Consider the following 16,423-nt stretch of genomic DNA (forward strand, 5'->3'; position numbering starts at 1 on the left):
TACTATGTGCATAGTCATTGCTGCAAGATGGCGGACGCTCATTGTTCTCCTCACCTCCCCCCTCGCCTCTAGAGAAACACGACAAGCGCCACGTTTGTTTCTCCCCGAACCTCATTTACCGTAATAACACGAATAAAACACGTTCTTAGCTCACATACGTACATATACATAAGCTGTAAGCGCTTCCATTCCATCCCGTCCATTGTATAATAAGGGCGTGATCGTCATGGCGACCCTCACATGAAAGTCTCCTCAGCCTGAGGCGGACAACATGGCGATTCTCCTCACAACCATGATGTGTCACAGCTCCTGTGTTCCATGGGCTGAATTTGCTTCCTAATCATTACAATAAATGACACAATATCCAAACGCAGTTTGTGAGGTTTTGTTACATAAAGCAGACGTGTAACAACAAAGTAATACAAAAAACATAATACAAATAATCATATTATGCTCCTTTTATAATCAGAGATGTACATAGACCTTCTGAAGTCCATGGCTTTCAATTGTCCTTCATTTAGAACTGCGTCCCTCTGTCCTTGTGTTCCTCAGTTGTCCCTAAACATTATGTGTAGATCTTTAATATGAACTATTATTATATTACCATAAACCACTAAATAAAGACATTCTATTTTATGTTGGTAAATACTAATAAAAAAAGTGTCAGACGATTATTTCTCTATATTGCTTCTTTTGTGATCCCTGTAGAGGGGTGCGTAAGATGACGTGCGCCCTATACTTACGTGCCATACCTATGCTATATGTCCCATGCTTTTTACCAATAAATCACCCGCTTTTTTAGATCTTGGTAGCCATTGGTCATCTGAAGTAGCCCCTAGCACCTCTGCGGATGCTTCTTGGCATTTGGACAAACATAAAGTATTATACATATTACATAATATGGTATATTACAGCTCAGCGATATAATAAAAAAATGCCCTTTTATTATGAGAAGTGTACCAGAAACCTACAGGTCATCTAAAGTAGCCCCTAAATGTATGTGAAAACTTTCTACATATTCTACGTATATTATTATATTTATTACTATGTTCCATAAGTAGAATTTATAGCTCAGTGATATAATAATGTGTCCATTACCATTATTATAAGTAGCAGGGTATCTGGTAACAAATGATCAAAAAAGCAGCCCCAAAATATTTGTGTTAATATTATTTATTAATAAACAGGATTTATATAGCGCCAACATATTACAGAGCACTGTACATTAAATAGGAGTTGCAAATGACAAACAGGCACAGGCAGTGACACAGAAGGAGGAGAGCACATCTGGGGGGTTGCACATATATATTCTATACATAGTATGGTATATACCAGCTCAGCCATATTAAAAATATGCCGTTACTATTAGAGGTGTAACAGGAACCTACTGGTCATATAAACTGGCCCTTAATGTTTGTGGAAACTTTCCACATACTGTATATATATTTCTATGTTACATGTTTAAAATTCATGGTTAGTAAGAGCTCAGTGATAATATGCCCCATTAATTCAATTATCAGTGAATCCAGAACCCGTTGGTCATCTAAAACAGCGCCTAAATATTTGTGGGTACTTCTAGGGAGATATATATATATATATATATATATATATATATATATCCTATTATATTACATAGTATAATATATAACATCTCAGTGGTATAATATTTTATGTTCTAATAATATTAGTTGTACAAGGTATTTATTGGTAACTTCAAAATGTTGATGGAAATGTCTGCACGCTTGCACATACATACATACGTACATACATTATGATATATATATATATATATATATATATATATATATATATATATATAATGTGCCAATTATTTAGGGGTTACATCAAATGACCCCAGGGTATCTAGTACATCTGTAATGATATTAAAATGCATATATTTATATAACTGAGCTGTTTTATACCATATAATGTATGTACAAGCCTGCAGAAGTACCCAGAGATCTTTTTCATAGCAGCTACCTCAGATGACCCATGGTTATCTGATAACTTTCTAATTATATTATAGGGGAATATTAGGGAATCATCAGGTACCCACGAAGCCTCTTATACTTTGTGGGCACCTCTATGCGAACACACATACATCAATTTTTATCTATATAACATCCTTACATTATATAATACATAACAGCCCCTAAATGTTTGTTACCTCTGAGGGTGGTACATACATAAAATATTATATACATTACATTATATGGTGTATGACAGCTCAGTAATATAATATTATGCCCTAATAATGTTAGAAGCATACTAGGTTTATCTAAAGTATTCCCCAAATGTTTACATTTATTATGCATACTATTTTTTCACATATTATTTAAAGATTCATACACAGATTATAAAATATACATACTTATATTGAGTGGTATAAAAAGAGCTCATTAATAATATTTATATGTGCCATTAATATAATTAGAGGAAAACCAGATACTCATGAGTCATCTCAAGCACAATTGTGTTGTGTTTCATATAAAATTGGTATAAATATGCATGCTTTGATAACGTTTTCCAGTACAAAGGTCGCCCCTAAATATTTGATGGTACTGCTGGAGGTTTGTACATATATACTACGTTTGTGGCATGTTAATAAGGATCCTAAAAAAACTATTATGTAAGGTTTTATTTTTTTCTCATCGTGTCATTTTAAAAGCAATCAAACAGAAGCGTTATTGACCCCCTGAAGCCACCCAGGAGGTACAATAATAGGATCTGACAGGCTGTGTAATAATAGGTCAGTGTTACAAAATGAACGTCAGCCCTTTGCAGCCTCCAGATACTCCATACTACAGAATTATACTGTTGATAAACACACGTCTATTCCAGTGGAGAATGTGCGGCAGGAAGGATCTAGTATCCTTGTGATGTGTTCCGAGAGCTGGCTTGTATTCTCATTCTCTCAAAATGTCTTTCTGATCTCTTATATAAAAATTTGAGATGCATGCATACAAGCACAGGCACGGTTCGCTTTGGGTTGTTAGTCTTTTAAAACATACATGGCATGGCTAGCGCTGCATAATATGTTGGCGATACATAAATTTTGTGTAATAATATTAATATTGCAGGATGCTTGTTGTTGCTGCTTCTGTTTGCCAATGTTTCATTACTGACCATACTAAGGGGACCTGTTGTCCAAAGATTGTTGCTCGTAATACACATATATTGGACAATTTCTTAAGGATATCTATATACTGCTAGAGAACATAATGCTCAACTTGGGTGTTATTGTACACAGAGAATCTTCTAAAGCTGCTGCAAAATTAACTCCATGAATAAATTGCAGAAAAAAGGCTAATATTCAAAACTAGAGAATGAATCCTGAAGGGGACCGATGTGGTGAAGTAGTGCAGACATACGTTAACTTCTATTGACAGGTAATAGTGCTGCCTGCACGGCTGAATGGATAGCAATGGTGGGACAATTAAGGTATTTCGGGATAAACCCCAACATATGGTCAATCAATATGCATGAAACAAATTGTTACATCCAATAATTTTGTAGGACTGTAGGTGCTCAAATCCATCCAAATAAAAAAATGTGTTTGTGTGTCTAAATGTCCAGACTTGGATCTGCCAGAAGTCCATGCACATTAATGAGAAATGTAATGGTTACGATCCAATGGTAAATAACTACACTATTCAAATAAATCATAATATATCCATGGGTATAAAATGTACAGATACGTGATGGCAATCACTCTGGGCATGCTTCTGAACACCAGCACTGCATAATATGTTGGCGCTATTTAAATTCTGTTTAATAATAATAACACCACAACTTCATAAGCTGTGTCAATAAGGATATAATGAGGTTGGGTGCCAAAAGACCCCAAGACCAAAGTGCATCAACTCAACAGTTAAGTTATGACAGTAAATTGCGCTACTATTGTCACCACAACTCTAAAAGTTATGTACAGGAGTGAAAGAGCTGCCACTGTACTATAGTGTAATCGCATTATGTATGGCATTGTGTCCTATACATAAGAGTGGATCTCACCTGTCCGGTGCTTACACCTAACCCCTTCTTTTTTTATCTGTTTTTATCTGTTTTACCTAATGGCCTCCTGCCTGATGTATGTCCCCCAGGAGGCTGCAGCTTTCCCCTTTAGTCTTCACCGCCATGATGTAAAAATGGAAGGGGAAACCTGCAGCCTGCTGGGATACTTACATCAAATATTCGAGGAGGCTGCAGGTTGCTTCTTTGCCACATGCCTAAGATTTGGCAAGCATCAGCAGGGGCTTCCTAAAATGTAAAACAAACAAACGCTCAGTTGCACACATGTGCAGTGAGATTGACGCTCATTTTATCTTACATTTGGAGGAAGGCACATTACCCAATTTTGCACCTGTGTAGTTGAGGATCAGAAGACCTCATGAAGAACCCGGAGGAAAGAAGATGGTGGTTTGGATGGAACAACGAGCCCTAAAAAGAAGAGGGAAGCCAAAACAGAGAAGCATTTGCTAGGTTTGTGGTTTGTACTGGGCTTCTAACAGGTAAAGGAAAGTGATTATTTTTTAACTCCTTCCGCATATTTTCTAGTCCTAAGCAGAAGTTACCTTAACCACTAACAATAACCCTCCAGTTACCTGCCTGAACCTTTACTTTTTCAGGTAGGGCAGTTCAATAGACTATAGAATAGGCTATATCAACAGAACACTGATCCGTGTGTAGAGTAGGTGAAGTTTGTCATAATACTCGCTCTTACCAGATAATGGAGTCAAATTTGGATGCCAAGGATGAATGTTTACTATCAAGTATCTCGAAGGAGGGATAAGAAATTGGCAATTGACCAATGTTTTTTGCTGTGGCAATTGTAGGGTCTATCTGTCCCCTATAATACTGAAAGAATTCTGTGCTTTGCTATCATTTGGGTTTCACATCTGAAATAACTAGTGTTGAGCCCTCCTTGGCCTCTATTTTCCAAATTGACTCTCATTCCTTCTGTGACCTTCATGTGTTCTCTAAACCTTAGTTCTTTGACCTTCTGTGACCCTGAGACTGCTGCATACTTGTGGTGTCCTTGTTACCTTTTCCTGTTTCTGTGACCTCTGTACCTTCCTTGACCTTGTGCGTCCCAATGATCCTTCGTACTTCTTAGACCTTCTGCATCTTCTCCAGTTACTAACTTGTTGCTTGTTCCTGACATCACCAGCTTTCTGTGGTTCTAGTACCTTACTAACTACTACTACTAATATTACTTATTACTTACTACAGCTCATTGCATCCGTGTGAGGAATATAACCTGGTAGATGTCTGCAGGAAATTCCATCATCCTTCTCTGGGTTCTCTGGTGAACACCAAAAATTTAATTAGATCCTGCATTTTGACCCTCCTTAGGGATCCTACTTTTCCCAAAATATTATACTAAACACCAGCAACCCAGACAATCTACTGCATGTGCATGAACTTCTCATAACTTCCTTTTTCTCGGCAATCAAAATACATTTTTTGATATTGTATTTACCAATACAATTGGATGACTTTTGGACTTACAGTAAGGTACTTTTATAAATGGATTCAACAATTTATTTCACAAGTCCATTCATTCTACTGGAATACATTCAGCATTGTGCAACTGGTGAGTTATCTATACATACTTGCTAGCGATATTTTTATTATTATTATATGTTAACATATGTTTGGACAGCATCACCCCTTTAGTCCCTCTCAGGATTTTTCCCCCCTTTTTGTGATACACACCTTTCTTCATGGACACAATTTTGGCACATTGCTTTCGGAGATCTTCCGTGTTCATTGATTACCATATTGTACATTGATTTCTGTAGCCATATATGTGTGTCTTGAAGGTTGACAATTATCTATGGTTAGGTACAAACCTCTAGTGCTGGGGATCACACATCTTCTCAATGAAAGCGGCCGAGGCGGCAGCATTCATTAGGAATATCCCCGGCAACAGAGGTTAATTAACCTCCAGTGCCGGGGATCTTACATCTTCTCATTGAGAAGAGTGTGCGATCCCCGGTTAATTAACCTCTAGTGCCCCGGGGATCGCAAACAGGAGAATTCCCTGTGAATCCTCCTGTTAAAATTTCCTAGATCTTCCAATGGTTTCGTGAAATTGGTTCGCCGAAATTTCGCTAAACCATCTGAAGTTCGAGGTAATTTATGTGAGAATGCCTGAGGCATTCTTGATCATTGTCCTGCGTTGGCCAACAGTACGGGATCGCTGCCTATATGATTGTCTCCTAACACTTATGTGATCTTTTGTTTATTAGAGAACTTATATATCATTTAAACATAAAACTCTAAATATAATAAAACATAAAGTCTATATATAATTTAAACATAAAAATGTGTTAAAGGCTAAGAGTCCATTAGATAGGGTTTGTAAAGAGGGATTGTACTTTAAAAGTCTGATTTAATCAATTTACCAACTAGGAGTATATGCTAAGTTTTCCAACATGGAACATAGGAGCGATTCTTTGGTTGGGAATTGCTGCCTGAAAGATGAACAACTCCTTAGGATAAAGCTCATAGGAGCTCTATTTGTACTTTTCATTGGTGCCATACTTCAGTGGTTCTTCTGTATTTGATGGTTCACCACCATGACCAATCCAGCATGTTGGAGATGTGGCATCTACAGAGGTATGTTGGAACACATTTTTTGGGATTGGCCCTGATTGCAGGGTTATGGGTTATGGCAAGTCAGTCAACTCCTTAGAGATGTTACGAATCCACCTGGATCCACTGACACATTTGCTAGGCTTATCATTTTCTTTGTCCCCCCTCCTACACATAAACTTTCTTCCAATATACTTATAGCAGCCCAACACTCTTATAGCTTTCCATTGGAAATAACTTTGCCTCCAGCTATTAATGCCATTATAAGATGAATTCAGGACATTGGTCTTATGGAGTGCCCTACATCCTACTGTCTGCAATTTACTGCCGCCTGGAAAGATTGGGATGTTTTTTGCAACGGTACCATCCTAGTTTTGTCCATCCTTTTTCTTTTCTCTCCATCTTTCCTTTAGTCTCTCCCTTTACACTACAGTTTTGGAGTTAGGGCACATTGGTTTTATGTTTTGGGGTTCTAGTTATTGTTGTTATACCGTTGTACGTTTATATTGTTTTTTAACACTTCTTCAGCACCTTTTTAATGTCCAATTTGATTTTTCACCTTTAGGTGCTTCTGTTACCTCTACTGTTAAATTTCTGTGTAGTTGTATTTTTCATATACCTGATCCCTTTTGTCCACCTTACCTGTTTCTGTTTCTCTTTATTCCTGTTTTCATTAGTTCTTCTTTTATATTATTATAAATACTTTTGTCTAATTAACGTTTTGTCTAATTAACATTACCACCGTTCACAAGAAAAAAGAAGTCTAAATGCTCCCATAGTTGTATTATTTTCCTCAATCTCTCTAGGTTTGCATTTCCTGCATTAGTACCCAGGCAGGGTATTTGTCCTCCCTGCAGCCTCTGGCAAACACTCACAAACCACAACCTTTGTTTTGCATTACAATACAGGTCTGTTGTGGTGTAGTAAAGTGCTATTCAAAATTTGCATGCTGCAGTAAGGCATGGGTTACTGCATTGCAAAGGTGTGAAGCTGATCTAAACGGTTGTCTATGCAATAGCAGGGTATAAACCTAAAAGAGAGAACCTGCTTGACTACAAGCTGACATGTACATAGTGCTCCTGTAATAATAGCATTGCACCTAATCTAGAGTTGTTTCACTTAAAGCTAAATCCTTTAATGGCTTGCCACACTGTCTTCCTCTCTATCAATGCAGTGTCCACAGGTTCCCCCTATGGTACCAATAGCTTTGACCAATCTTCCATATTTGTCAATTTCAGCATTAGTCGTCCCGAGATGAAGTAACAGCCATTCCTGCACCAAGCCATGCTCAAAATCACCTAAAATACTATATCAACCTCAAAAATGTTTGTTAACAGGAAGGAAAAAAAATTGTTTTTTCTGTTTTAATATATGTTCTCTCTGCAATAGGAAAATCTTCCTGCTCACAGTTTCTTTTACTACTTAGGCAACAGATAATGAACCAGCATTTGCAGAACAAAGGTTAGCTTAGCTCTTTTTACTGGACATTACCCCACGCCCTTTTTTTGTTTAGAAGTCTGAGGTGCATACTCCTGTAAACAAAACCCAAGTGCACAGAAAAAAAACTGAATGCAAAAGCACAAAACAAAAAATTGCTTTAGGGTGCTTTGGGTCCTCCTCCTAAGAAGAAGGTCCTCATGTCCTTGATCCCCTAGAGGAGTAATGTTTCAGGCAAGACTGAAGTCAACGTGACCCGCCTGGTGGAAACCAGGCAGATCCTGATCCTCTTGGGCCATCTGTAACTGGCCCACCAAGTACTGGGTCAGAAGCTCTCCTACTGAAGCAGAACAACTGATCATACAACCAAGAAGCTCTCCACATTTGTCAGTGCAGGCCCCGAACATAGCTGCACCCTGAAACTGACGTGACAGTGACATAGAAAAAAAAATAGGGTGCCATGGTGCATAACACGCTGGGCAGATTTAAAATATTGCCCATTTAGAGCTAGCCCAAAGACCAGGCTCCAAAAAAAAAAAAAAAATAAAGAAGTGCTGAAAGCATCATAATGTGAACTGTGATGGTGCACAGAAAGCACAGAAATTCAGCATTGCAATGACCAGTCCAATTGTACAACTGTAATTTTCTGGTGCCCCCAAGGATTGCAACATCCAGAGGAATAAAACACTGCTGCTTTAGCTGTTCCTGGACAGGTTTTCAGGTTCTCTTTCCAAACAGCAGTGCTCCTTCTTTAGGTTTCCTGGCTTCCACTGGCCACCTTACGGAGGAATTAAGCCTGGATCCACCACCCATACTGAGCAATCCATCCGGTCCTATCTTCTTATCAGGAGATACTTTACTTCCACCATCCTCCAGTTCAAGGTAGAGTAGTTTCCTATCCTCAACACTGATAAGAACATATACTACACTTGATCTTAGCCTAAAGTCCAAGAAGTGAAGCCCTAATGCCACCAACGTCATAACCCAGTGAAACACACCTGCCTGTTGGCTAGCTCAGGATACTTTGATTGCTTCAGGAAAATATTCTGGGTTCAGGCTGAGATGGGGGAGGGAGATTGGATCTCTATTCAGACAAAGGATTGCTGCTGATTTGTTGCTTTTGTCTAAATACAAACCTATCCTCCTGCCGGGGGTTGGTCTAAGTAACTCCAGGCACCCAAACTAGACAAAAGGTGAGTATTCCAGGCATTTTTTGGTTATGAAAAGAAGCAGTTGGAATGCATCCTGTTACATTAGGTTCATTTTAAAGGATACCTAGACTTGGAAATGATTGTGTGAGTTACTTAGTGAGCTTGTATAATTGCCTAACATGTAAACATAAGACAGCACCCATAGCAGCCAAAATGGTTACTTAAAACCAGACATACTGGTTGGGCAGCACAGTCGTTCTATGTATGACCAGCACCTGTCTTGTTCCTGGTTACTTGTGCCAGGTATAAAGCGTATTAAGATTAAAAAGCGCCAGTGAGCCATATATCCTGTTTTTTCTCTGCATTCACGCAGTGCAGTGAATGTGAATGCAAACACACCCAATTGGTTTGTGAATTATGGTGAAATAATATGTTCTAAAAATAAAATGAATCAAATGATTGTTTTGATTGGTAATCAAGACTTTTTGAATGTTGGCTTTACCCCAATGCACCATGCAAATGCACCCCAACCGTAACCATCTGTGCAGTGTGGTGCAGTACGTGTCTGTTTTACTGGTGTATTGGCAGCCCAGTGAACAGTCTGCCGTGAAGCAGGCCTACCATCACATTTTTAAGCATTATGTAAAAAAGGTTGTTTTTTTATCCTTAATAACTTTTAAAAACTTTTTTTTGTGAGGTTCCTTTCACAACATCTTTATCACCTCAACAGTATAGAAGGGGAAACCCCTAACATTTTGGGATACTGGCAACACATATCCCAGGAGGCTGTGGGTTGCTTCTTCTGCGCATACCTGGGATTGGGCATGTGTCATCAAGGGGCTTTCCTCTAAAAAAAAATAGTGCTTGATCGCACGCATGTGCAATGAGATCGGCATTCTTTTTTTACATTTGAAAGAAGTCACATCACCTGATCTTGTGCCTGCATGAGTTTGGATGATGTGAATCAGAACCAGGAAGACGAAAGAACCAAGATGGTGGCACTGGATGTAATAATGAACCATGTAAAGAAGGGAAGCTGAGACAGCACTAGGCTCAATTTGTTGATGGATCAACGGCTTTTTTCTCTTTCATTCTTCTCTTCTGAGTTGCAATCTTCTGACGTCTGTATTGGCTGGGCTGGCATGTTGATTAAAGTTGTTTGATATGATCGAATAATTGTAGTGTGCTATGTACCTTGTGGTGTGCCATTTCAAATGAATGACAATGCATTATACCAGGGTTCCTCCAGAGATTGCTAGGGGTTCCTTAAGCAATGAGCAGTCTGTGACTCCCGGGTCTGTTACCACTGACACCAATAATATGACGTTCCTCCCACTGGCCAGCAAAATAAAGGAATTCCTCTCATTGAGCACCAGGCTAATGTACTGTGAGCTTCGGATATTATTATTGTCAGGGGTTGCTTTAGACCAAAGCTTCCATGCCATTTCAAGGCTTCCATGTGTTACAAAAAGGTTGGGAAAGGCTGCATTATACATAGACCTAGGGGTCCTGGTTTGATAAACCAGCATGGTGGCTCAGTGGTTAGCACTCTGGCCTTTGCTAGGTCCCAGGTTTGAGTCTTGCCCAGGACACTATCTGCATGGAGTTTGCAGGTTCTTCCCATGTCTGTGTGGTTTTCCGTCAGGTACTCCGGTTTCCTCCCACATTCCAAAAACATGCAGTTAGGTTAACTAGCTACACCCCCCAGAAAATTAACCTTGGACTGTTTTTAAAGACATATGACTATGGTAGGGACATTAGATTGTGAGCCCCTTTGAGGGACAGCTAGTGACATGACTATGGACTTTGTACACCGCTGTGTAATATGATGGCGCTATATAAATACTGTATAATAATAATTGCATCGCAGCAGTCAGACTTAGGATTTGTGTCTGGTGTAACCCTGTATACAAAGATCATAATAAGATTGGTGAGTAAAGTCCAGTAATTGTCCATTAAGAATATTCAATTCAGCTTGTAAATCTGCAATTCTATTGATGGGGACAAAGAGTTTTTGTTGTCCAACAAACGTTTTAGCAATGGGAAATCCCAATGTCAATATAAATAGCTTGAAGGAATTTACCTTAGAACCTTTAAACAAAACTATTCAAATTCTAAGCGTTCTTTAAAGGGTCTATTGTATTATTGCAAGTCACCTATTACCCCAAATTTATATGTTTTGTTGGCTTGATTCAGTTAGAAATGGTGTAAATTAAATGATAGCCAAATGATGTTCTTACATGTGTCCTAATAAAATGAATTGTGTACATTTTGGGTAACATTTGGATGAAAACATTTATAAATAGACTCTAAAATCTATCAGTGTTCAAAAGCCAAGTGTGTGATATAATTATATTATTATGATATATTGGGCTTTATTTATTATATACTGGGGAAGATAAAGGATCAGAAGTGAACTTGGGAGATACAGCAAGTCTGGAATGGATTTGTTAAAAATGTAATATAAAATGGCAAATGTGTTTAATCCTGGACCAGATCCATTTCAGGTTTGTTGGATCACCTAGGTTCCCCCATAATAGTCTATCTTCTCCAGTCTAGGGGAGCTTTATTAAATCAGGCTCAATGTTGCTAATTCAGAAAGTTGGGAGCACAATATAGTTCTGTGCCTGCAGCTTGTTTAAAGAGATAGAACATGGTGATATTTGCAAGGATTGCAGAGATGACTTCATATGTTTGTTTTGCAGGGGTCACTTCCATGCGTCAGATACTGGGATTTAAAGGACTGTTGACTCTGAGAACTCCTACAAACAGATAAAGGAGCAGCAAACCACTTTGTGTCCAACGCACATATACCACATGTGCATTCTAAGGCTGAAACTTCCCTTTCTTTAGGGCTACATAAATAAAACAAATATTATTCAGAAATGGAAAAAACAAAAATGACTCTGCAGATATGGAACAAAAGACGGCCAGAGACTGCAGACATGCTATTGATCAGGAGTCAGCAACCTGTCAATCCCAGCCATGTGACTAGTAGATTAGGATTATGCTTTGCCTATCTCTTACAGAGCAGTCTGGGCTCTGAGCTCTATACAATCAACTGAGACTGCACCATTGTCTGTAATATAGAGCTCAAATCCAGCTCACTGCCGCCACCTCTGGACATATGCTGCATGTGTACTTGTGTTATATATACTCATTCCTGCCACCTCTGGTAATTTGCTGCATGTGCATCCCTCCTATATGTGCTCATTACTGCTACTTCTGGTCGTTTGCTGGATGTACAAACTTGCTATGTGTGTTCACTACTGCCACCTCAGGTCATTTGCTGCATGTGCACACTTCCCTATATGTACTTATTACTGCCACCTCTGGCCGTTTTGCTGCATGTGCACTCATTTAATATGTGCTAATTACTGCTACCACTGGCCGTATATTGCATGTTCATTTCTCCAATGTGTGATGCAAAGGAAAATAGAGTCAAAAAATTATTACTGGGATAAAAACAAATATCAGTGAATAAATATGTTGGGATATTTATAGACTGATATATGTGTTTATGTTTTTGTACCTATATTTATTTGATAGGGTTGCACATTTGCAAGACTTAAAAGAGGATGTGTATATAGACCATTGGGGTTAGGTTATGTCCCTTCTGCAAATTATTACACTTACTAACCTGTTTGCAATTTTCAATTTACGCCCACTTCTTCTTGCTCCATGGCAGGGTTCAACCAGTCTTTTTCCGGGTTCAGGTCTTCAGCCATTTTGACTGGTCAAGCCGGAATTAGGTAATTCTTGCACACACGTAAAGTATGGTTAATTTATTTCCAGCAGCTTGGAGTATGCTGGGATACTCTGAATCGTACACCAAGTTTTTTTTTACAAGACTGTTTTTATTGCAATTACATTGCATTGCATTGTTTATTACAATTACATTGCCTGTCCTTTTTGAAATTAACAACCATATCACATTTTTTTTTCAATGTATAGTCCCTCTTTAAAAGGGATGAGTTCATAAGATAAACCAGAAAAGGTGACAACCATAAGGCAGTTCCAAGGTTTGCACAGTCTGAAACACCCTGCAGTACCTGCAGCTACCACTAGGTTGCCTCTGGAATATCATCATTCAATAGCTCTAAATTCCAGTCCTGGAAGTCAGCTGATCCACTGACACTTGGCTATCTGTCATTTAAATGTGAAAGTACAACATCATTCACTAAGCATGTGTTTAAAAAGTGAAACTTTAAGTATTGTTAAGCCTGTGGCTTTAAGATCTCATAATATAAGAGTCCAATGCTATCTAGAAAACAGCATACAATACATAAACACTCATAAAAATACATCAATTCTTTAACACACGTTAGGTATCGCCAAGTACCTTGCTACGAGAATACTAAATCCAGGCCCATCATTTACTGGTAATTCTAAACTGATTAGTAGTTATATCAATCTTTATATAGCACCAACACATTATGCAGGGCTGTACATTAAATAGGGGTTACATATGACAGACAGATACAAATAATGACACCAGAGGAGAAGAGGACCCTGCCCAGAAGAGTTTACAATCTAATATTTTTAGTGCATAACATTATTCTCCAAAAGAAATCAGTACCATGCCGCATATACGTATGATATTCATCAATAGGAATGTGACCGTTCACCAGCAGAAGTAGAAGTATTTGCATGTAAAATAAGAGAACTCCCACAATGCTTTGTACTTCACTATCACTAGACGGTGAAATAACCACAAGGTTCTCGCTCCATCTAGCTGCAGCCTTCAATTACTTGTTCTCTTCTTGTTCCCTTTTTTCTATGGTCTGGAAGACGCTTTTGTGCCTATAATAAACAGTTATGGACTAAATGCAGCCAGTTCAATATAAAAAGATGCTCAGTGGTATTTGTGTAATATACAATAGAATATAAAAGAGTCATTATTGTATTTAAATATTTTTTTATATTTAGAGAGGGGAAAAACTGCACTAAGTGGATTGGTGTATTTTGTAAGTCCCTGTATATGAAACAGAAATATGCCAATGTGAACAAGGTGGCATCAAGGCTTAGTCCAGATAGGTGGTGAGGTTGCGGTGTGGTTACTGCTTCCTCGCTCCTGTGACCCGCTCCTCTAGGTGAGGTGCTACATGTAGCTTTTTTACCTGGGGCCGCCCATTGGGAAGGAATGGGGGCTGTGATGAGTGGTTGAGTACTGCCCACTGCTGCCTATTGTAAAACGTTGGCATGCACAGTGGCTCAGTGGTTAGCACTCTGGCCATTGCAGGTATCCCAGGTTTGAATTTTGGCCAGGACATTATCTGCATGGAGTTTGCAGGATCTCCCAGTGTTTGTTTGGGTTTTCACCAGCCAATACAACAGCTGGGTTGGCAGAGTGGCTGTCAAGGTGCTGCCTGGGAATGCCAGCTTCCACAGCCCATCTGAAGCTATCTTAGGTCTCAGGGGAGGGGAGATAACTGGAGCGTCAAGTGATAATGCATTTTATCCGAATTTTTTATATGCCACTGGTTAAGTGATGGGGGTGGGTGGTTGCTGTGGAAGGGGTATGAACACTATCCTGGATTTCAGCTTTAAAGCAAAACTGTGTGCAAATGGCTAATCACACAGTTTAAGATTTGTAGTCCTGTACATTTGGTTCACACATTTTAAACAGTGCCAACTAGATGGATGGCACATGAAGCTTTACATTGGGTTGTAAATGTTTGAGGGAGGGGTGGGGGTCAGACCCTCAAACTGATGCCAAGTGTCCTGTGGGCTTTACCTCCCCAGGGCTGGTTTTAGGGTAGAGCAAAGTGAACAATAGCCCATTGCCTCCACCTTCTCCAGGGTCCTGGAAGACAGAATAGCCGGGGAGCAGACAGCTGGGAGACGTGTATTTGGGGCCCCCATTTTATATTTGCCCAGGGTCTAAAACCGTCCCTGTCTGGTACCTCGGTGATGAGTGTGATGCTGGCTCCATTTCCAGGGTGAAGCTTTGTATGAACCCCTCCTCTGTGACACCGGGAGTGGAGTGGGGTTATGCACAGATGAACTTCATCTCTTGTATCAACTTGCATCAAAGATTGTCTGACATTATGGAAATTCCTCCAGTGTTTGGGGTGTGTTGATGTCTTTTTTAAATTTCAACCCCCTGCAGGAATGTTCTTTTCATGTGGTTTTAGCAACCCTGAGGGGATGGGGGTACTGTTATTTAACCACCCCCCCCCCCCCGCTCTACACTTCTCCATTCAATAATCAATAATTAATTCAAATGCTACCTATGGGGCTAAAGATGAGCAAACTAACAGCATGTGAGGATATTTATTCAATTAAAAGTAACAATATTTGGACAACTAATGGGCAATTTTGACAATATGTAAATATTGTGACAGTATACAAAAAAATGAATGTGTAATCCTGACAAATGTGGGCAGTAACAAAAATAACAAAAGTCAATAAAAAAAGTCATAAAAAGTCATATATGGTCAACATTGGGGGCTCTTGTAACCATATATGGACAACAATGGCACAGTCATGACTATATATGGTCAACATTGGGGCAATAATGTCCATATATGGACAACAACAGGGCAATCATGATCATATATGGTCAACATTGGGGGCAATTGTTACTCTATAGGACAACAATGGGGCAATCAGGCCCACAAATGGTTAACATGGAGGCAATAGTCAACATATATGGACAACAACGGGAGGGTCATGAGCATGTAAGGACAACGTATAAGGTAAACATAGACAACAAGTAAGAATTTGTGTTAGTATTTCTGCCAGGCAATCTTAACAATATGTGGACCATTCATAGAGAACAAAGAGCAATCTTGAATATACAAACATTTTTAACGGTAAATAACCCTTATTGATCTGGTTCCTCCCGCCGCATGTGGCTGGCCAATGGAAAGAGAAGGCAGATGAGCTCTTCTCTGTCACTCTGCTCTCTCCATCTATCAATATGTTTTGTACACTGAAGCACAAAAAAATGGTCCCTTGTGTTGCTTCTTGCTTCTCTCTGTCTGAGCTCTGCAGTGGGTTTCAAAAGGTTGCAGGATTTTACTCTATTAAAAAATACGTTTAATGACGTGTTACTAAATACACAGCTGCAATCATTTCTGTCCTCTATGTCTTCCTGGTGCACAGCTCAAATGTTTATTTGCTTTGCTCAGTCATAAAGCAAAGTGCAACAACCCCAAGAAAAATAATCTATGATTAGCTTGACTTCAGTAAACTTGTTATAGGTCAATTTTTTGCTTGGTAATACTAAAAAT

Source organism: Pyxicephalus adspersus, chromosome Z (assembly GCF_032062135.1).
Source record: "Pyxicephalus adspersus chromosome Z, UCB_Pads_2.0, whole genome shotgun sequence".
Lineage (NCBI taxonomy): Eukaryota > Metazoa > Chordata > Amphibia > Anura > Pyxicephalidae > Pyxicephalus > Pyxicephalus adspersus.